The sequence below is a fragment of the Sinocyclocheilus rhinocerous genome, unplaced genomic scaffold (assembly GCF_001515625.1).
Source record: "Sinocyclocheilus rhinocerous isolate Xijiao unplaced genomic scaffold, SAMN03320098_v1.1 scaffold161, whole genome shotgun sequence".
Taxonomy (NCBI): Eukaryota; Metazoa; Chordata; class Actinopteri; order Cypriniformes; family Cyprinidae; genus Sinocyclocheilus; species Sinocyclocheilus rhinocerous.
In genome coordinates, this window is record NW_015627226.1 from 1,515,653 (window position 1) to 1,539,955 (window position 24,303).

The 24,303-nt window shown below is 37.8% G+C and overlaps 1 long non-coding RNA gene across 1 annotated transcript; it reads right to left on the reverse strand.

Annotated features, from left to right (window-relative positions):
- Nucleotides 1–993: 993 nt before the first annotated feature.
- On the reverse strand, nt 994–20,233 carry LOC107722713 (uncharacterized). Its single transcript, XR_001637834.1, has 3 exons — nt 20,222–20,233; nt 9,468–9,473; nt 994–1,087 (listed from the first exon to the last, which is right to left on the reverse strand). It is a non-coding gene; the product is annotated as an uncharacterized LOC107722713 (long non-coding RNA).
- Nucleotides 20,234–24,303: the final 4,070 nt, after the last annotated feature.

Sequence of the window (24,303 nt, forward strand, 5' to 3'; positions counted from 1 at the left end):
ACAGATTGTACTTCCTTCATCAACTGAAAAAGTTCAACCTTCCACAGGTGCAGATAATACAGTTTTACTCAGTTGTTATTAAGTTAGTTATGTGCACTTCTATAACTGTCTGGCTTGGGTCAGCCAGCAAATCCGATATAAGAAGTCTGCAATGGACTGTTAGGACAGCTGTAAGAATGAAGAAATGGGCAGGTAACATCATCACAGACCCCTCTCACCCCGGCCATAACCTGTTTGCACTTCTCCCCTGCAGGCAGACTTTACAGATCTCTCTGCACTAGAACATCTAGGCATAAAAACAGTTTTCCCCCCATGCCATCTCCAGCTTAAACAGCTTACACAGATATTACCACCTGTCTTCTGTAATTAATTTCTTAATAACTAAGTATTGCCTCTCTCTCAAGTATTATGCAAATACATATACATATTTTTATTTATACAGCTGTATATACAGTAAATAATGCACAAATCTGTACATAAATCTTCTGTTACAGGTATATACCACATTATTATTATTGTTATTATTATTATTATTCTTATTCTTTTCTTTTCCTAGTCTTATTTAAATGTTCTTTCTGTTCTCAATGTCATATATGTATGTATGTATGTATGTATGTATGTTTGCACCAAGAGCTCCTAAAAAAAATTAATTGGCGAATAAAGCTCATTCTGAATAAAGCTCATTCTAGTATTTACTAATACATTTTAAAATCAAAATTTAAAATTTAAAACTGTTAGCATAAGTTAATGCACTGTGAATTCATTTGAACAAACAATGAACTTGTTTTATTTATTAACTAACTTAATAAATGTGTTTAAAAATCACCCATATACATTACCTAAAAAAATGAGATTGTAAAGCGTTACTTTTGTGAAGGTTTCCTCTTTTTTTTTTTTTTCAAAGTTTTACAAATACAGAGCAAAAAAAACTTTATTAATCCACAAGTCACTGATGTCTTCACAGACATTTTCAACATCTCACTAAGTCAGGGTGTTGTCCCCACATGCTTCAAAGCTACCACCATCATTCCAGTCCCGAAGAAGCCGTCTCCATCCTGCTTCAATGACTACCGTCCAGTTGCACTTACTCCTATTCTCATAAAGTGCTTTGAACGGCTAGTCATGCACCACATCAAGTCTGCCCTCCCCCTCCCACTAACAAACTGTGACCTGCACTAGTCACCTTGTGTAGCATTGGTCTGCTCACTACCTCATTCAGCATTGAACTGACCTCATTCAACTACCTCTTCTGACAGTTTAAATAAAGAACTGCTCTCTGAGCTTGTTGTCACTTTAATCAAAATAAGCCCTTTTGCACTACAATCATTATATCTGCACTGTTTGTTTACTTCACTGGTTTGCACTCTATCTGCCATGTGCCTTGTGCTGCTTTATTTTTATTTTTTTACATGACCTTATTTGTATATTTGTATATTTGTATTTTATATTTAATCTGTATCTATCTGTATTTTATGTTCTACTGTTCGTGTTATCTGTATGCACTAAGGGTCTGAGAGTAACGCAATTTCAATTCTCTGTATGTATGTGCTGTGCATGTGGAAGAATTGACAATAAAGCAGACTTGAACTTGAAGTCTTTTCAATGGCTAATGGAACAGGCCCTTATTGTCTATTTCTGGTACGTTTATGAATGAAAATCCACAAATGGCATACTTGATGTAGTATAGCCCTAGGAACCATGCATTTGTACTGTGAATTTAGCCTGTCTGAGCAGGGAGAGATTAACACAGCTCAGTGGTCTCACCATGTCAGGTCTAAGTGGGTATCACACTAAAGACAAAGCAGCCAGCTGGAGCCTCAGCCCTGTATGTAATTCCTTGCTGTATTCGAGCGTGTGGCATATTGAATAAACCCAAAGAAGTGGAAAGCCAAGCGTAAGGCCAGGCATTAGACCAACATAATTGCCGTCCTCTCTAGGGACAATTGATATGGGTGTTAAATAGGTTTTACATCTAATTGTGACAGATCATCCATGCTAGCCATATGTAACATCATGTGACTCTGATTCCCTTGCTTACAGTGTGTATGTGCTGTAAGTGGAAAATGTTGATGCTAATTTGTGCTAATTATAAAAGCAGAACCATGCTGAAAAATAGATGAGTGTGGTTTACTCAAGGGAAGCTTTCTATAAATGTTGAACACTCATTGCCAGCATGTAATGGCACTTTAGATAAGGAGAGACAGGAGGTGATGCTATATTCGGACACATCAAAGTGCCACGCCACCATACATACCAACCAGCCAAATCTGATTTGAAGTGAATTTGCTGTTGGAAAAGAGAGCCAGACGCTCTGAGACACACAAACAGAAAATAATCAGATGTTGTAGCGCTGCGAAGGAGAAAGCTAACTGCGCTAATGTGTTGTGTTTCCTCATTTATGCTGATGCTTTAGCAATGGCTCCTGTCCTGGTTGGAAATACTTAGAGCTCCCTTTGAGACTTGGAAAGCTAGCATTAAAACGCATGCCGGGCTTTCAAAATTGTTTATTTTCTGAATAGCCAGCCATCTGGTGGAAAGCTTGTCTGGTGAAATGTAATGTGTCGCACACTTGGAAATGTGTAATTTAAGGCCATGCTGTATAATCTGGATAAACTGTATTTCTGTCATGACAACTTTGGGGGGATTGGCATTGTAATGTACATGACAATGTTAATGTATTTGGTCTTTGCCATCTAGAGTTTCATGTCAGAACTCTGTATTTATAAGGAGAGAAATTGTGTCGCTAGAGGACGCTAATACGGTTGTTCTATTTTTAGGAAAATTCATTTCTTTTTTCAACATCTAGGCTTCAGTGATCTTGGTAATAGGGGAACACAGGTGGTGTCTCTGATAAGATAACAAATGGGTGAGCTGTCAAAGTGCACTGCTGAAATATTTGACTAATCTCTCATTCTCACTCGAGTAAAAAAAAGCAGTGGCAGATTGGACGGCAGATGATCAATAAAGCTCAGAAAGCAGTGGGTTCCCCCAGGGCATATGCTGATGCTCCATCAAAGCTAATATAGCCAGCTGTGTGCTGTTGCCAGGAATTAAATTATCACTGACAATAATTGGCACAAATCTTAGTGACTTAGATCTTAGTGACAAATCTGAACTAAAAACAACTTTGCTGGCTACAAACATGCCATGTAGAGAAAACAACTGACACTGACACTTAGAACTGTGAACAAATTCCAACTAGGTAAGAAAAAAGAGAGAAACAACACAAAAACACCTCCTGAAGTGCTTTGCTTTCCTAAAGTTTAGAGAGCAGTTTCAAAAGAACCTTAAAGGGTTAGTTCACCAAAAAGTGAAAAAAGCCCAATAGTTTGAAAATATTTCTGAAAATGGTTTTGATTTTTGTGGTTGATGTTATTATTTTGGACACCATTGACTTGTTTTGTGTGGCCCAAAACAGTTCAAAATATCTTCTTATAGAATATAGAATAATTCCTTTACTGAGATCCAACATCCATTTGATCAGTAGATATAAACTTACAAATGCATGAAGTTATTATTGCAAAATTTAAATAGCCCATTGTGAAACATATGGTAGCTGACCAAGGTCGGAAATTAACAGGGGCTTTGGGCAAAAATTCCAAGAGAAGAAAATGTCTCTTATGAGTTCTTGTGTTGTACAGTATATTTATATCATATGACATAGTACAGAATATCAGCAAAAGTGCAAATGTGGGAAACATTTTATTTTGATAGTCCACTTTAGACATTCTACTAAGTATAAGTAACTTTGCAACTCAGTGTCAACTACCACATGTGATTAGACTATTAGTGCACAGCTTAATATCTGCTAACATTTTATTTTGATGGTCCGTCAACTTATTCTACTAACCCTAACTTATCAGTTTACAAATACTATATACTCTAATGAGAGTTAGTTGACGTGTAGTTGAAAATTAATGAGAGTTAGTTGACAAGTAGTTGCAAAGTGACTATTAGTTAGTAGAATATCTAAGGTTTATGAAAAAAAAAAAAATCATCAATGCAGGTCTATGTTTATAGACCGCCTGGGCCTTATACAGACATTTTCAAAAAATCTGATTTTCTTTCAGATATAGTGAACACCGTGGATAGAGCTCTGACTTCAACATTCACAAAGAAGATGAAAAAAAGATTATTTTATTATTTATTTACTGACACCTTCAACTCTGCTACACTCTAAAAAATGCTGGGTTAAATACAACCCAGTGCTGGGTTAAATAGGGACAAACCCAGCAATTGGGCTGTTTTGACCCAGCGGTTGGGTTAAATGTTTAACCCAACCTTCTGGGTAGTAACCCAACCGCTGGGTCAAAACAACCCAATTGCTGGGTTTGTCCCTATTTTACCCAGCACTGGGTTGAATTTAACCCAGCATTTTTTAGAGTGTAAGATCATTCAAAATGTCCCTGGAACCACTCACTGTCATAATAACACTTTATATGTAATTCTGTCATATGGGATTGATGCCAACAACACAGTTATAGAACCACAGAGCGATGATATCTCAGATCACTCAAATACGTTTAACAAATGTTATTTAATCTGCTCTCCAACTTTGACATGGTAGGACAACTGGAGAAACTGATGAGGAAAACGTGGAACCAGAGATGCCATATAGCAAAATCCCATGAGCTGATGTAAGTGTCAGGCCTGAGGAAAAGCAGAGGCGCTAATCATAGTAGCAAGAGAACTTTGTACCCGATCAATAGAACGGTCTACAACACAAAACAACCCAAGATGGAGAGTGTACAGTGAATTTCTAGGGACAATACAGCTCCTAAGAGCAGGATGCAAGATGCAGAAACAGCATACACTGACTACCTCACTGAAGTCAGCAGGACATCTGTGCTGGGTATTTGCCGAGAACTCTCAAGTCCAAATGGGATACTCAACAGAAAGTGGTTGAAAACCACAAGGCTAACGTCCCGTGGGACTTTGGGATCTAGATCCAAGTAAGAACAGTCCATCCAACCAAATATTGTGATCAAAGATGAAGAGCAACAGTGATCACAATGCTGAAGTTGGAGAACAACCGTGAACTAAAGGAAGAACCTGAAAGAATGTGGCCAGGTAGTTCTGCCAAGAAGAAAAGTTCATTGCTCTTTTGCAGCTCAGGAGATTTAATGGAATTTTCATTTGTATTTCATTTAAAAATCTACTTTCCATCGTGAAAAATAAGTACACTTCAGCATACTTTCTAAAAGGAGAACTGATTGTAATGTTTTCAAACTCTTAAGTGCATGTTAATTACAAGTAAATGAAAATGTATCACAGTTTAAATTTATAAGTTAAATTTGAGAGTGATTTTTGACCACCAAGTGGGACTTAATTACATCTTTAAATGTAATTTCATATTTACTTATGTTGTCTTTGAAATATGTACTGTCAAATGTACCGACAAGAATTAATGCTAAACTATAAAATCTAATGTAATTTCTATTGAAAGTTGTATGTCATACATTAATATTTTCTGTGAGTGTTTATTCACCATCATGTCATTCCTTGACTTTCTTCTGTGGAGCATAACATATTTTGAGAATGTTTTTTTTGTCCAAACAATGGAAGTACAATGGAAAACAATGGGGTCCAAAAAGTTTCATTTCCAGCATTCTTCTAAACATCGTATTTTGGGTTCTGAAGAAGAAACAAAGACATATATGTTTGGAATGGCATGAGGATGAATAAATTATGACAAAATTAGATTTTTTTTTTTTGAGTGAACTGTCCCTTTAATAACTTAACTGGTGGATCAAAATAGTTTTTCAATTATCAATTCTTAAACTTTTTAAAATTTGGTCTCCCTGAATATTTGTAAAATAATAATGATGATGATAATACTACTACTACTAATAATAATTAATACAAAAAAAAAAAAAATCCAATATAGCTGCTAAGCTAAATTCTCCTAATTCTCTAAAAAAAATCTCCTTGTGCTTCTTGTAGTGCATTCTGTGCCTTGTTCACAAAGGAAACATGCGATTCTGCAAATATAGAATATATGTAATTTTACTGCTTAGCTTTTGGAATAGCCTGCATGTCTGGAGTGTCTATGTTGCCTTAAAATGTTAAATAGGTAGGCAGCTCACTAGATTTTGGAACTATAGTATCAAATGTTAAAACTTCCAAATCTCAGATAAAGGAAATACCAGCCAGAAAATGGATGAGGGTCTGGTCATGTTTTATTTATTTAGGTTTATGTAAACAGTGGACCTATATATAGGGCAATATCAATACATACAATCCATTACTCACATACTTAACAACATGAAGGTCACAAAGTTGAGGATTTAAGCGCCGGCAGTAGAATTAACCAGGTCACTGATTAGCTTTCTGATTTACCAGACGCTCAATTCCCCCTTTGGCAAAAAAAAAAAAAAGTGCTTCTGTGGGAGGGGAGAAATAATTGCATAGTGACTTTGCGCCACAATATACTGTGTGTGTGGCAAAGCAGCAATATGTGAAGCATTGGAATACAAAACCCTCAAAGTATCTTGTGTGTGTGGGCAATATAGTGGAAATCTGCAGGGATCAGCATGGTGAAACAATATTATATCAATATCTAGACCATTTAATATTGTGGGTATCAATTTAGTGTATTTTGATCCATAGGTACAATATATTACAATCCTACACTAATTCTCCATTCATCTTTATATCTTTGAAGTGCTTTGGGGCTTCGCACAACGAGTGCTGAACTTCATTCCTGCTTTACTTCATTGTAGAAGCATAGAAATAGAACGATGAGCAGTGGTTCTCACACTTCAGTACCATCTTCGATCAAATCAGAACATCCTAATTCCACATAGTAATAACAATGTGCACAAAGGTTTTTTTTCAGCATTGAGCAAATTGACTCTTTGATCATGCAGCTGTACAGCCTGCATCCCACATCACATCTCTTCCCTGGCACGTTTGCAGATCCGTGGAGGGAGCATCATTTAGTACAGACATACACTATAATAATAGCTTTTAGAAAATATTTCAATGCATGTTAAAATTAAAATTTAGCAGCTGACTTCAAAAACATTAATATGTAGTCTCTTTTTGTTAAACATTTACATTGATCTAATTACTTAGAGGGTCAATGGAATAATAGCAACATTTGTAAATCCTATATTTTAACTATGCTCTTTTTAGTCCACAGAAAGTCAAAACGTATTAGTCAAAAGTCAATATGTATAGATATAGATTGATATGTTTGTTGCACTCTGCCAAACAAGCATTGGATGTTTCATTTGCAGAGAAGACAATGCCAAAATGCATTGTTATATTTCAGTCAATACTGAAAAGCATAAAAAAACAGTATAATTAAAATGGATTATTTCATATGTAATATTTTATATTCCTTCAGTGTATTATGTATGCTTAGCTTACCAAAACGTTGAGTCTCCTGCAAAGCCTTATTTTGCCATGTAAAGTTGCTGCCCATGTAGAGTGCTCCAAATCAGTCACTTACGATGAGGTTTCATGTAGATTAGAATGTTGTGATGCAGTTCACTAGGTTTTCCAACAGAGACACACCTATTATTAGCGGTAACCTGTAATTTTTTATGAAAAATATATTATTGTGAAAAATGTAACTAATATATTCTTGGTTTAGGATATGCATACTTTATTGTAAGGTAACAATACCTTGAATTTTCTATTTTTCCCTCATCTCCACAGAGAGGAGGGCAATTCTCCCACGACGGGGTATCATATGACGGCTGCTGTCTCCAGCTCTAACAGATGGACCTCTCTCCAACAGTTTATAAACTTCCTCCCTCTCTCTTTCACTTCCTCTCTGGCTCCTAATCATGAGAGCCGAGGGGTGAGGCCAGGGCAGCGGGATAAGAAGCTTAGTGGCAGTGCTTTGGCTCACTTCTGTAGAGGAAATACAACTACTTTAAGGGGCTCCTGTGCCCTAGAAAGAGCTACTGGGAATGAGAGCGAGCGTAACTGCGTAAACACAAGTAATGGCATTAGGACTCGCATCTTTCCCTTGTTACAGTACATTTAGCAAAGCAGTAGGATTATGGGAAAAGTGTTGTGTCATGAGGAAATTAATGAGTGCAGAATGAGTGACAAAAGCTATTTGTTTTTGAGCTGGTCTATGTGTGTGGGATTATGGAGTGTCAATGGAAGCTTTGTCAGCATGACTGTTTTGCCAAGGATTGTAATTTTTCCAAAAAATGCAAGGTTTTAGTGTATATAATAAATATATGAATACATTTGGATATTGTCTCTCTCGCACAGACTTTTACATACGTTTCCCTTAATATTTTTTTCTTTAATGGTGCAGGTTTGGTGCTACTTTTAAAAGTTTTGCACATTTTTGTGAAGAGTCATGCTGGTGTACACTTACATGAGGTTAAGACTACATAGTTTCTATAAATAGTATTTTAGTTAAAAATGGTCGTACCACTCAGTGTATTTTGCCATGCTGAAATGACGTGTGTTCTTTGGTGATGCAATGACTGAAAATTAGACAATGAAACACTTATTATTCTGCTTTATCAGCAGAGACAATGGAAGAATCAGTACCTGAGAAAATGTCTGGAGAAGACAAAAAAACAAGTGCAAACATCGGGACGGTAGGCATATGGTGGCAAGTTTCGATGACTGGAAATCCTGAGTATTGATGCAATGATGCCCAAGTTGCTTCTTTTTTGTTGTTAGGGAATCAATTATCGCATAGTAAAAATAAATAAATAAACACACTAGCAGTGTAATTTACTTAAAACGTGTGCTGAACCATGTTGACAGATGGCAGTGCAATGTCTAACACTATCGTGGCATTGTTGCAGTACGCAAAGAACAGCAATGATAATGCAGCACAGAACTACTGAATGAACCTCTTTAGATATACGTCTAAATGAAAGTTTATAGAAATTTAAAAATTAATCATTTATTTTTTTCTGTTTCTGATGCTATTTATCATTTAAGAAAAGCATATGAAGAGTTTATTTGCCAAAACAGATAACTCATGTTTTTTTAAATTATGTAATCATGTTTTTATTGTGTTTTATTGTGTTAGTTAGCTGTAATTATTAGTTTTTTTTAACCTAATCAAAATAACCCAACTAAAGTTTGATTGAGATTAATTGGAATGCACAATGAAAAAACATGATTTCTGAGAATTGTTAAAAACGGAGTTATCTGTTTTTGCAAATAAACTCTTCATATAGTAGCCAGGAAAAGTACCAAAGTAATTTAATGACTCATATCATGTGGTGTCACCATCAAGTAAAAAGTAATAGCTTATTTTCCTTACACCTTGAATACGAATCATAAAAGTGTTTCAATATATTTTTTTCAAGGTAAAACATATTTTACAATTATCATAATTTATAAAAGTTTATCTTTCAAGGAAAAATTAACAAATACCATGTTTATAAACATAATTTCACAAGTTCGCCTGCCCATTCAGCCCTGCTATAGATAATAGTAAACGAACTTGGCTTGCTGTCCTCAAAGGAGGCTCAAACCTGAGGCTCGGCTCGAGCTCCGAGTTAAAGCAATGTGGATGATATTTGAGAGCTTTCTGTGTGTGTGACAACTTACATTTTGATCTGTTCCTCACACAAATCTATCATATGACTTCAAAACACTTGGAATACAGCACAAAGGTCCTAAACTATTTTAGATAGGGTGCTTTTTGGTCATTTTTAAGAGCATTCTTTGGAATAAAATCAATGTCATAGGTTTGACACAAAGGTAAGTAAATTATGACTTTCATTTCAGTCTGAACTATTCAGATAGAGTTTAAAATATTCGCCCTTTCACCATAGGTCTGGCAAGTGGGTGTTTTAGTTTATCATTCAGAAAGGTTTTGACTCATGATGAAAAATTAAATCTGACCCTAAATTAATCTAGACTCTCCAGCTTACTTAAAGCCTCACTAAGAATTTCCCTTTAATTTCCTCTTTTCCAATCTAAAATCCCACCAAAGAGACATTTTGCTCACTTTACTCAGAGAGTGATTTATAGCCAAACCTTCCAGTGTCATTGCCACCCTTGCTCTCTGTGGATCATTTACAGACAAAGAGGCTTTTCATGAGACTCTGCTGATAATTAAAAGGTGATAAAGTGTAAATAATCTTCATCTGTGGGGGAAAACAATGAGTCCCGTGCAGGTGTCCCATTTTTCAAGACTCTCTGATCTGAGACTAGTCACAGACCTCGTCATTGATCTACGCCTCCATCTGTCTACCATCTGTGGAAGCGTGAAATATTGCAAATCTTTTAAATTACACATATGGGTGACATCAGTTATGGCAATGGTATTTCGCGGCACTAGTCCTCTGAGAGAGGGCTATGAGAAACAAAACATTGTGTCAGCATCTGTCGCAACTCGCACATCTCCTAATGACGTTTGCCTAAGTGGAAAATTTTGAAGATGATCTAGTTTTTTTTTTTTCTCCATAACTCCGTAGCTAACATGTAGTGAGATAAATAAGAAATATTCTCTGCAAGGGATTAGGATGTACAAAAGGAATACAAAAAGTTTTGAAGAATGTACTGGACATTTTCTCATTTACAAGGAATTAGTGCAAAGGCATTCAGTCTTAAAAAAAGATTAAAAAACAACATAATATTTATAAAAAAGTAACATAATAAGTATAAAAAAGTCTTCTCATTCTATACAATAGCTTGATTAGGAAACATTATTCATTATTTGTTGAAAATCTTGAAATTAGGCCTAGCTCTCAATTGCATCCCTTGTGAAAAAGAAGTGTGCCTAATTGTACTAAGTGTACACCTGCAATATACTGCAAAACTTTTGCTTCCCTTTTGAAGCTTGAAAGTCTCAATAGTACAATTTTCAAAATATTTCCTTTTAAATTCCACACAGGAAAGAAAGTCATACTGGTTTGAAACAACATGAGGGTGAGTAAATAATGACAGAATATACATTTCTGATAAATTACCACTTTAAACGAATAGTAGGAATACAATCACTATGTTTGTTTAATTTATGCATATTTTATGGCAATTTTTTAATGTCAGTTTTGCGGCACATGTGCTAAGAGAGAGAGAGAGCTTTGAGAGACAAAACACTATGTCATGTAGATAAAAGGCTTTTCATGGCCAAGGGCAGATCCAGACCCTCTCTTGATTTGACGGACAATTTGATGACCCTGAAAACAGTTAAAAATGGCTTTGAACCACAATGGCCTTAAATTGAGATGAAAAATCAGTTTTGGGTCATTCATAGTCAGCTGGTTCAACCTGTGTTCAGTAACCTGGGTCAACTCAAATCTGCTGTTTCCAGCACACTGTAGTCCCAAACGCTGCCACCTGCATGCTAACACAGCTAACAGTGGCACAAAAGCCCATAGTAGCTGACTGAAGTGTGCATCGACGAAAGTGCAAGTTCTGGGTTCTGCTCACAAGGCTAACAATTGGCAAAGGGAACCATCCTCCCTGATAAACACTGTACCATCACGCTTTATTGAGAATGACAGAGCCTCTACTGCTCGCTTCTGCCATTCTCTTTGAGGCAGCGTGTCTCCATGAACAGAAGATAAAACCAGTGCCTGCTCTGTCTGAAATGGTAATGTGGCCTCATTAGAAGCGACATCCATGTGTGGATTTGACTAAATTTATGGTAAAATATTCATCAAAAAAAAAGAAAAAAAAAAGAAAGAAAAAAGGAAAAAAAAAAAAACAGACCCAAAGTATGGATTTGAGAGTGATATGGTGAGGAAAAGAGAAGCAAAACGATCAATTCTAACTCACATGTTAATAAAACTGAGTGTGGGAGAGGTGATGGTGGTAAAGTAAAAAAGAATCGGCTTTTGTCTGAGGCAGCTGAAGGGACTTGTGTCTTTTCAAAGGAACCCTTTTAAAACCAACAAAACAGTTGGAAGATAATTGCATCCTACAAACACCCTCCTTTTGGGGCATTATCACGGACTGCAGAACGAATGCTTTTTAGCAGCTTTAGATGCATATGTGCACTTAATACATCATACCAGTAGAAAGCGTCCAAAACTACCACTCAGCCCTTGTGAAAAAGTAGACTTTGACATACTTTTAAAAAGAGTATTTACTATGGAAATAATATACTTTAAAATAACATACTTAAGTGTGAACTGAGTGTAAGTACGGAAGAGGATTAGGACCAAGCAATAATAATAAAAAAAAAAAAGTAAAACCATCTCAAGATTAAAGTCATTATAATGTGAGATTAAACTCGTTAAATTTCAAGAAAAATGTCGAAATAAAATACTGAGAATAACACACTCGTGTCATATTCATTTTATCTCATTGTACAGTAATAACCAGTGTCAGCAGTGGCACAGGTTGTAGAAAGCAATTGTCATGATCTCTAGCTGGAGTGCCCATGAACCCCTGACTCTTGCCACGCTCACAGACTACATTCCCCATAATCTTTTGCCTGGACTCATCATCACTTATTGCATTCACCTGTGTCTTGTTACCTCCATCAGTCACAGTATAAAGGTTGCACTCATCCACACACACTTTGCAGATTATTGATAGCCTGTTACGTCTTTGTGTTTTCCCGTGTTTCCAAGTTCCTTGTTGTCTTGCCTTGCTTTGCCTTGTGTTTTGACCGTGGACTGTTTACCCTGGATTATGATTGTTTGCTGCCTGCCCTGACTATTGCTTTTCTTTTGGATTACTCTTTTGTCTCTTCCTGGATTATACCTGTTTGCTGTTGATGGACCCTGCCTGTTTTTACCACTCTTGTAAATAAAGCCTGCACTTGGATCCTCAACCCCGTTGTCACGCTCCCACCTTACAGAATACTGAGCCACACCTGGCAGCTATATGAGGGCGTCCCAGGCTTATCATGAATCCAGCAGCACAGTTGATGCATCTCTGTCAGGGTGATCAACCTGTTGAGGACTATGTTGAGGACTTTCCTCAGTGTCACAATCCTCAGTGTCGCCTTGGCTCTGCTGCTCTCCGTCTCTGCCCTGGGCTCCTCTTCCACCGGCTCTGTCTCCGTCAGTCGGGTCCCTGGTGGCGACAGCCCTTCGTCCACCATGGCTCCTCCCTCCATCAACTCCACCGTGGGCCTCCATCATGGCTGCAGTCTAGACTCCGCCCTGGTGGTCTTCAGCTCCGCCCCGGCGCCCTGCTTCGACAGCTCCGCCCAGGCTTCTTGCTCTGCCCTGGCACCCTGCTCCGCTGGCTTTGCCTCAGTCCCCAGTTCCCCCACTTCCACATGGACCTAGCCCTCCATCCCTCCCCCTGTTCCGCCACCGCTCTATCTCCCTCCTAGACTCATTTCTGTTCTCATTTGGGAACATCTGGAAGCCTCTGGGCTCTGTCACAATCTCTAGCTGGGGTGCAAGCTACTCAATATCGCTTTCATAATCACAGGTGAATTGCCTGCGATTATGAACGCGGTATTGCGTAGCTTGTTGGTGAACAATGGCTCTACGTAGTAAATGCCGCTCCATCTGAACGCACGTGATGGAGATTTACTACTAATCCCAGAACCGGCTTTACTCACGAGATGTGCTTGACAATCGCATGCGATTTATCATGCAGCCCTAATGATGAGTCCAGGCAAAGGATTATGGGGAATGTAGTCTGTGAGCATGGCAAGAGTCAGGGGTGGAGTGCCCTCTGGTTGAGTTCACCTAACCCAGGGGTAGGCAAGTTCGGTCCTAGAGAGCCGCAGTGCTGCAGAGTTCAGCTCCAACTCTGAAAAAAAAACTCACCTGCCTATAGCCTTAGTAATCCTGAAGACATTGATTAGCTTGTTCAGGTGTGTTTGATTAGGGTTGGAGCTGAACCCTGCAGGACTGCGGCTCTCCAGGACCGGAGTTCGCCACCCCTGCCCTATACCCTTATTCATGATTTCCACTTAATGTAGTCCACTTGAAGGAATTAATGAAAACAAGTGAGCAGACACTGAATGTGCCGGAAATGCTACATTTCTAGCGAGATGCAGGAATTTATTCTGACTGCGGCTCTCTAGGACCGAACTTGCCTACCCCTGACCTAACCTCTGGAAGTTTTGTTTTTTTCATTACTCCATGGTGCAATACAAAACACACACACACACACACAAAAACACACTTACAATGTATGAAAGACTGGCTCATCTTTATGGTGCTCTGAGTGACTCAATGACCTGAAAAAACATTTTTTTTTTCACTTCACCCAGTAGCTAAAAGTTTATCTGCCAATAGATGAAGTACCTAGTGCATATCTCAGTGTACTCAATGACATCATGGGAGTCTGCGGAGCGTGCACGAGTAATTAGTGTGTTCTGTGTATAATTGTGTGGTTGAGGATACTAGATGAGCACATACAGACCTCCCTGCTAATCTAGTGGTGCTAATTCACGACGTGGGTATACTAAATCTAGCCCTTAATCATTGCCCTTAATAAAGGATGGGAATTCAATTAACTACCTCAATGATTGCAACGTCGTTGAATGACATAAAAAATGAACGCTAACTAACTGGAAAGTTCATTTAGGATACAAACACCAATGCTGTGGAATGGATTCATGATTGAGAGGAAAATATACATGAAGTAAGACATAAGAGAAAAATAAAAAAAAGAGGTAGAAAGAATTAAAGTGAAATGATTGAAATAGCATCTAAATGCCAATGAAAGATAGTTAATCTTGCCTTATTTGCACTGATTATTGATCATAAATATATTGATCAAAATATGTAAACATCATCACATAAAGTGTTTTGAAACAAGTTTATCGCTCTTACTATATATAAAAAAAAAAAAAGTTTGTTCTGTAATCTAACAACATTTAGTCACAGAGACCTGCAAAGTTCACACTGTCTACATTGTGTCTATCTAAAAATTTAACTAGTGTTAAACCATTTGCAGTCTAAAATAACTAAATTTTCCTGTTTTAATAAATTGTAAAATATAATTTACTTTATAATTTAATTTAGTGATAGTAAAGCTGTGTTTCAGCATCATTATTCCAGTCTTCAGTGGTTCAATGGTTCTTATATGTTTATTTGGTAATCACACATTGCGGTATTATCAATGTTTATCAATTATCAATGAAACATGATACATTTTTTTTTCTATCGTGATTCTATGATAAATAGGATTCTGTGGATTTTAGGATGAATAGAAAGTTCAAAAGAATAGCATTTGTTAGAAATAGAAATCTTCTGTAACATTTTACATTTTTCTTTACTATCACTTTTCATCCATTTATTGCATCCTTGCTGAATAAAAGTATTCATTTCTTTTGAACATTTGAAGAATAGTCAAACATAGTGCACAATGTAGTAATAATTATACAAGTGATGGAATCATAAAGTGGCATGTGGTTTTTGCTGCCGTAGCAGCAGTGTGGTAAGAATACCTGAGGTATTAAAGTTCAGGTAACAGTTATTGTTGTAGTAATTTACTGATACAGTATAGTATAAAGAAATATTAATAAAACATTTAATTATACATATATTGATAAAGATGGAGTTGTGGTGCCAAATACTTGTGGTAGTGCAAATGTTTCTCTAGTTACCGCATTTAGTCCAACAGTCTAGTGTTTCTCCTTGAGGTGGAAGGTATCAAGGAATTGAAAAGCCTGCCAGCCATATTTTGGAAATTCCCCAGATGTTGTATGATAAAGTTTCTGAGTTGTTCATACTACGAAAATATAAACTACACTTACAGCATTTACCTGAATTTCTATGAACATGATTCCACTTTAATTCTGCTTCCTTAAATTCGAATTACAATTCTGCATCCTGTTTGCTGCCAGATTAATTCTGAATAGAGAACAACAATGATCTGCCAGAAGCTCTGAACTTGGAGGAGGATCAATGTTTAGTTGTTATGGGGCGAACGAGACGTGAGACGTGTGGATCCATGTGCAAGGCTTTATTTACAAAGGCGTGGTCAATAAACAGGCAAGGGTCAGAAAACACAGGTATAAAAAACATTAAAAAACTGTGTTTTTATGTCTGTTAGTCTCTTTTCCTCGTCTTCAAACAGTCTCAACTTATCGCAAAATCATCAGATAAACACTCGGAAACACATCTATGATCGACAGAGCCTTCTGGAAATCGGCAGTGAGTACAAACAACAGCTTTTGCCGGTGACTACTGAGAAGCTACGAGGCCTCTGTCTGCTGCTGAAGCCGAACCCCGAGACCGCGGCCTCGCCTACTGACGCTACCCGCACAAAACGGCGACGCCGGCGATGTGAGAGGGGACAGAAGCGCGGCAAGCGTGGAGGCACACGAGCTAGGCTAAGGGCTAACCCCACTAGACCAGCAATTCCATCACTCATGCTCTCAAACGTTCGCTCTCTGGAAAATAAACTGGACTTAATTCAACTCAGTCGGTCTACACAGCATGAGACAAGGGATTGTTGTGTGTTTGTTTTCACTGAAACATGGTTAAACGACAATATCCTGGACTGCGCTATTCAGCTGCACGGACTCACCTGCTACCGAGCGGACAGAGATACAGCACTGTCTGGTAAGACTCGCGGGGGTGGCTTGTGTGTGTAACCACTTTTATTCACGGTTTGAAATGCAGAATGACACACCTGCACAAAAACTGCCCATACCTCCCAACGACCAGGTGCTCTGTCTGTCTCCAGCTGACGTAAGGAAGACCCTATCTAGGATTAACCCACGCAAGGCTCGTCAGGACCCGCAACATACCTTGCCGTGTACTGAGAGACTGTGCTGCACAGCTGACAGATGTCTTAACAGATATCTTCAACACCTCGCTGAGCCAGGCAGTCGTCCCCACATGTCTCAAATCCACAACAATCATACCGGTACCAAAGAAATCACCTGTGTCCTGTCTAAACGACTACCGTCCCATAGCACTGACTCCAATCATGATGAAGTGCTTTGAGAGGTTAGTCATGCACAACATCAAAACCAGCCTCCCCAACACACTCGATCCGCTCCAGTTTGCATACCGTCCAAACCGCTCAGAAACACAGGCAGAAGGTCAGGAAACAGACAACAAGGCAGCACAAAGTGACTAGACTTAGACTAGAAATAGAACTGGGAACAAGGACCAGGCACTAGGAATAGCTCTGTAATGTAGCTATCGCTAGAAGAGTGATACGCGCTAAACAATACTCGTCAGTTTGAGAAGGATCTGAGTGAGTGTTATATAGTGTGTGTGTGTGATTGGTTACAGCTGTGTGCAATCAGTGCAATGGATGATGGGAAATGTAGTCCGTGGTGATGTGTAACAGTCTGTGTAGTGAGAGAGTCAATATGATGGATGAGTGACCTCTGGTGGCGATCGGACGGAAGTCCATGGACAGGATTCGTAACATTAGTAAAGTCCCATACAGTACAAGACAAGTAAGGTAATTCAGTAAAATCACAAAATAAATCCAAACAACCCAAATAATTGTCTATTTTAGATATTTCAGATAAAATATTTCAGATAATATATATATATATATATATGCAGGAGTCAACAGTCTGGTTTAGGTTGGCATACATCCTAGACTGTTTTTTCAGTCCATCCCAAATGACTGGCAAGAGTTCTATGTGATTGTTCCCCAGCTGAAACGGACCACTCATGCGTGGCAGTGAAAGAGTCAGGCTGGGATTGATAGGAGTTTACCTGACATGAAAGCCTGTCTCTCTGCCCTTACTCAAACCCATTTCCCCACACTGAGCCTTCACCACATGTTCTAATGGAGATGACAACCTGCCTGCTCAGCATGCCAGTCTCACTGTAGAGTAACAGCTGGGCCACCGGGCTCAGCGGAAGCACATACTTCAATAGCTGCTCCTACCTCATGCTGAGTTTAATATACTACTTTATCATGCAGCCAACACCTTTGAATGATGGCACACTTTAGCAAGGTGTTTAGATATACAGTAGGATTTTGGAAGTTGAGGCAGAATATGTTGCTTGGTTGGTTGTTGGTTAGTTCCTCCTCATCTGTGTATTTAGCTTTTGGTTAAATGTAATCTGTCAATGATTTGATTCACAGTATGCAAATATGATGGATTTGTGTAATCTTTACTTATCATCAAACCCCACTGAAGATCATTAAGGACATCCAGTGTAATGGATTTCGACACCATTTGGGTAAATCTGTCAATACAGACACGAAAAGCACCATTGATTCATAAAATATTAATTGCTACTGTAGCACTCTTTGCAGGTTTTGTAAGGACATCCATTTGTTTGTAAAACAACAAAAAACAAACAAAGAGAAACTAATACAGGAAATGGTAATACAACATCACTGAATAGCTGACACTATCATCTGAAAAATACAAAACGTTTGAGATATAAACGCAAATCAGTTTGTTGTTCTTACACCAAACCCTTGGCCCTCAGCTCTTTGATGGCTTATTGCTTGCAGGAACACTAGAGTCATAAATGAAGTCAGTGTCGGGTAAGGCAGAGTGGGAGATTTGCCTAAGCCACCAAACAAGAGTGCTAATTAAAGTTACTGTCAGTTTCGTTCAAGCACTTTCTGCTTTGGAACCAGAGAGGCTTCTCAATGAAAATAGAGCCGCGGTTAATTCTTACACATCCTGACAGCTAATTATAAATACAATATAATGTTCAAAGAGTACTAATAACAAGATTTGAACATCTTTATATTCAAAGCCAAATTAGTAATGAGCTTTATGCTAACTGGAAAGAAATTAGTCACTTCTGCTGAGGGAAAAATTATGTTATGCATATCTGAAATGGTTTAACTTATACGAGAGCTAAAGAACATGCTGTAGTCAGTTAAATGAAACAACCTCACCAAACTTAAAACAATTGTTCATGATATTTTCATGTCATTCTAAGCCAGTATGACTTTCTTTCTTCTGTGGAACAAAAAAAAATTCTTAAAAGTGGGCCAATTTAGTCCTAAGAGACTGCTAAAGTAGTACACTTACAAGTATACAACTAGTACATTGATTTTAATATATACTTACTACATCAAGTATATCTGGAAGTATACATATGTACTCAGACTTCACTGCTTTTACATTTAAAGTTTAATTTTATAAACTACTGAAATAATACACTTACAAGTATATGACTAGTACATTGATTTTAGAATACTTACTACATAAAGTATACTTGGAAGTATACATATGCACTCAACCTTTACACCATTACTACTAGTACATTGATTTTAGAATACATACTACATTTTTTAGTATGCATAATGCATAATATCTCTTTCTATTTAAACGTCTCCACACTGTTTCAAACTGACATTTGTTCTTTCTGATGACAGCTGATGTCAGTTGTGACAGATCTACGCACAACAGAAGTGTCACAACCTTGCGGCTCCCTGTGAGCTCCCAGTGTCCCAGACAGATGCCACCATGCACTTATCATTCCCCCTGGCCTGGAGCTCATTAATGAGACAGTGCTGTCACAGCGGTACGATCCAGTGTTAACTGGGCAGGAGAGTAGGATACTGACGGAGAACGATGGGAAGTGAAGACTGCATCACGACAAGTTTGACTGCCGTGCGAGCGGACTAAAGAAGGTTGAATCTGTGGGGTTTGATTGCTGGCACAGCAAGTAATCACGATGAAGTGGAACCGCTTGAGTCTCTGGGGCATTTCTGCTCTTCTTTTGATCTTCCTCTGGTTTGTAAGGTTCCCTGCTCATTTGAACGCACCACCAACATCATCCATTTTTAAAAATACTTCCTTGATTACTGAATATTTTGGTTACCTGTGATGAGTGGGGTCCAAGTAACTTAGATGACAAGGAAGACAGCTTTGATAAGACAAGAGCAATTTGACACGTTACCTCATTCATGAACAATTAGGTTACTTATTAGTTACTTGACTTAGGACAAAAAGACAAATCAAGAAAGTTTTTTTTCCTGTCTTGGAATAACCCTGCACATCTGAACATTTGTGGTTAAAAAGTATATACATATTATTATTATTTTTCTAGAAAATGGCCGATCATTTCGCTAGATAAGACCCTTATTCCTCGGCTGGGATCGTATAGAGCCATTTGAAGCTGTACTGAAACTGCAATTTGGACGTTCAACCCGTTGAGCACCATTAAAGTCCATTATATGGAGAAAAATCCTGGAATGTTTTCCTCAAAAACCTTAATTTCTTTTCGACTGAAGAAAGAAAGACATGAAAATCTTGGATGACAAGGGGGTGAGTAAATTATCAGGACATTTTTATTCTGGAAATAAACTAATCCTTCAAGTACTCCAGACCAAATAAGACACTGAGACATTTTACAAAATATCTTCTTTTAATTTCCACAGAAGAAGGAAAGTCATACAGTTTTGGAATCACATGAGGGTAAGTAAATGATGACAATTTTTATTTTTTTTGCATTGAATATCCCTTTAAACAACTTCAATGTAGATAAGTCTGCCCATGAAATCTGAAGGACATACACTATAGCTCTTTGGTCTGAAAATATCCAACAAAGTCTGTTTATACTGTATGGATAAGGCTTTCACTTAAGCTTCTTCCTTTCACATTGAATAGTTTTTGTCCTTTTATGGCTGAAATTTGATGTATGTTATCTGTGCTCTAAAACTTGACACATTTCATAACATGGTGCCCTCCAAGACTAGACAAACATGCTAGATAAACATTCAAGAACAGGTCTACTGGCATAGTCTTTAAGCAAATTTCATCAACAGATAAAAGTGGCATTAAAATAACCCAAATATTCACAACGTTGCTTAATTGTATATTACCAACAAAGTCATATTAAAGGCAGAGTAAGTGATTTTTCAAAAACACTTTAGAAAACTGATTCGGGCCGAATCGCAAAACAAACTTGTAGCCAATCAGCAATAAGGGGCGTGTCTACTCGTGATGTGGAGGAGAGCGCGTTCAGTGCATGGGACGGACATTAGCCGAGCGACAGAAAGATAGAGATGGCGGATAAAAAACAAGAGGAAAACGTCTGTGGAACGATAAGGCAAGAAGTAGGACCTGTGTAAATATCGGATCAGCTTTCCAGCGGTGGAGAGAACTCAAGGAGCGGAGGCCTGCGATCGGACGCCGAGGTTGCTATGTTTCTTCTCAGTAGGTGAGTAACACCGTGTCTACAACAGCTAAAGTCTGCCTACACTGGACGCGATCAAACGACCGTTGAAAACCATTTGAAATTTGTGTCAGCACGTCATAAATAGAACCCGGCAGCAGTTTTCTGTCGGGGATTTGTTGCGCCGCGCCGCTCACGTCCGTAGACACGGTGTAACATTGGTTTTGCTTTGTTTCACAGAACTAATCGTTGCCTGGGTTGCGTACGTATATGAGGGGCGGAGCTATCAAAATAGGGGCAAGACCCTTTTGGGGTAGAGGTGTTTGTTTTGGTGATTTCAAATATCAACATTGACTACCAGAAATCACTTACTCTGCCTTTAATGTCAAATTTTAAATACATCACCCTGTAGCTAGTGGACTGACTCAAGTGACTGTGAGGAACACAGAGTAAACTTAACAATACTGTTAAGACTACAAAGGTCAACATACTTTGTCTTATTAGCTATATGAAGCAAAATAAACAATAAAAAAATTTAAAGAAATAAGTAAAAGGCACGTCAGATAAGCTAATCCAATTACCACTTATTTCTGTATTCACTTTGACAAGTTTGGCGCAGACCATGTGCAAGCTAATTAAACGTTCAGTGGAGAGTGTTTTAGTCTGGACTTCTGCATTCAAACAATTCCCTGTAAAACACACACACACACACACGCGCACACACACACACACACACACACACAAAGAAAAAAAAATTAAAATAAAAGCTTTACTTGCTAATTAACAACCAACCGCACACTTTATTTTTTATTTTATTTTTTATTTTTTATCTTAGCAAATCATTTAGCTGCCACAAATTGGCATTACTAAAGCATCAAACCATGTCTCTCTCATTTATTTATTTTGTTGTTGTTTCCCATTTGATAGGTCAAACTTTGCCACCCAAGACTGTCAAGAAGGCCTCACAGGCATATGTTCCCAGCTCATGTTTACTATAGCTCACAAGCAATCTGGTCCAGGCGTAGTACTATCAACTCTGACTGATGTGATGTCAGCCTTCTATAGAGCCTTCCATCCTCTGAGGGTAGAAAGGGGTGAACTGTACTTGGTTGAAGGCTGATGAGGCCACAACCACAGGCTATCAGTCTCACAGCTGGCATGTCAGGACAATCTGAAGCAGGCGTTTGAGGAAGAACAGCCTTTTTCTCAGGACCCGGTCGGTCACAGTGGAGTCAGTCAAGAGGCCAGTGGGTAATTTGGAGTGAGAGTAAACTGTCACAGTTACATTAAAATCCAGACAACATGGCAGTTAATGTGAGCATGTGTCTTATTTCAGTCTTTTTGGCTTCTTTACGAGTGAATTCTGTTGACTGGTTTGTGACAGAAAAATAAAAAAATCACATTATTAAAGGTGCAGTATGTAATATTTACAGGTAGCAGTTGAAAGGGGTACTGCAGTTCAAATTCAAAACACTGCAGAGCATTGTTTCTTACGTCCCCTCCTCCTCAGACTCAATGCTCAACTGGGTTGCCAGATTGAGGACCTGCAACAGGAATGAACACAACTGACAATGGAAGGCGACATGCCTTAAACGGTAAGTTGATAAGTTGATTTATCCTTGTTTTAATATTCCTCTGGTCATAGAGCTTTTTAGATGAATGCTGAAGCTTTTTAGTTCAGGTAGAATCTGGGATCACTGACCCAGTTTGTTTGCTGGCTTACATGGCTGCAGTATGCTGTGTTTTGCACCAACTGGCCACCCGAGTAGTCGAAATCTTATTGGGTAAACTCGATGTGGGTGGAATCACACAGATCAAAACGAAAATAAATTCTGACACAGAACACACATAAAATAACTGGCTGTAGCATTGTTTTTAGGAGAGATAAGTATGTGAACTTATCATGCTTCCTAAATTTCAGCAAACATATGATGGTATTTTTATGCTTTACTGTAGTACAGTCAAATGAATGAATGAATGAATGAATGAATAAATAAATAAATACATACAGCACATTTAATTATTACATTTGAAAAAGTTATTTTTGATTTTTGTTTAATCTTCTATTAAAATGTTAATCATATGAATGTCATTTTATCCTACAGGACTGCTTTATAGTAAGACAAATCAACTAACACCACAAAATAAATAAATAAATAAATAAATACATACATATTACAAAATAAAATAAAATTGAATGGATCTCCTATAAAACACACACACACACAATATATACTTTATTGTCAACTAACTCTCATTAATTTGCAACTATGTGTCAACTAACTCTCATTAGAGTAGACTGCTAGCTTTTTGGTTGGGGTTAAGGTTAGTAAAATAAATTGACACATACTTGCATAGTTACTCATAGTCAGTAGAATGTCTGTTGGGGACCATTAAAATAAAGTGTTAGCAGATATTAAGCAGACAGTCTAACAGCAGTCTAATGACTGGTAGTTAACATGTAGTTGCAAAATTACTTATAGTTAGCAGCAGAATGTCTAAATTGGACTATCAAAATAAAGTGTTACCAAATAAAAGTAATATATATATATATATTATTATTATTATTATTTTTTTTTTTTTTCAGTTTCATACAAAACATTTAACTGCATGAATAACCCTGTGATGCATCATATAAAACAAGATCTGCCAAACAGCCATACCAGCTTGAGACTACTGCAATTTTACAAAACATTATCAGTCAACAGGATATTAAAGTGGTATTCTTGCACAAACACACCGTATGGGGGAAAAAAGCCAATTACTGTAAATGCATTCCACTTGGCAGATGCCCTAAAGGCTAAACCTAAACCTTTTAAAAATGCTGGGAAATGTGGCTGTTTACTGTTACAGTGCTTTAAAAAAAAAAACTACTTGACTCTATGCCAGCACACCTGCCAATATTTGTTAGTGCGAGGTTTTATATGAGAGCTCTCTGAGAAATGCTCCCAGGGGTGGGAGCCAAAATAATGAAGGTTTTAATGTCCTCCCTCTGATCAGCTTGATCAATGGTTGCCCTACAGCAACCTCACAGCATTATCCGTGAATTAAAGATTATTGTCTCATTTAAAAAAAAAATCCAGTCTTTTTTCCATGGTGCCAAAAGGTTTTATTTTCATGATTGCCTTTTTTTCCAAACTGGCCCTCACTCATTAGAGGAAAATAACATAAACTGGTTTTGGTTCAAATGCAAAAATTACAATAATCAGCCGCTAATTTATGCAAGTAATTAAGTCAAATTTATATGCAAACCTTCATGTAACTTATATAAGATGCTAATAGAGTGGATGCTTAGCAGATTAAACGCCCAGCAAGACACTATGGTCCCATGGCGCTTGTGATAATAGATTAAGATACACCACCCAGATGAGATCTT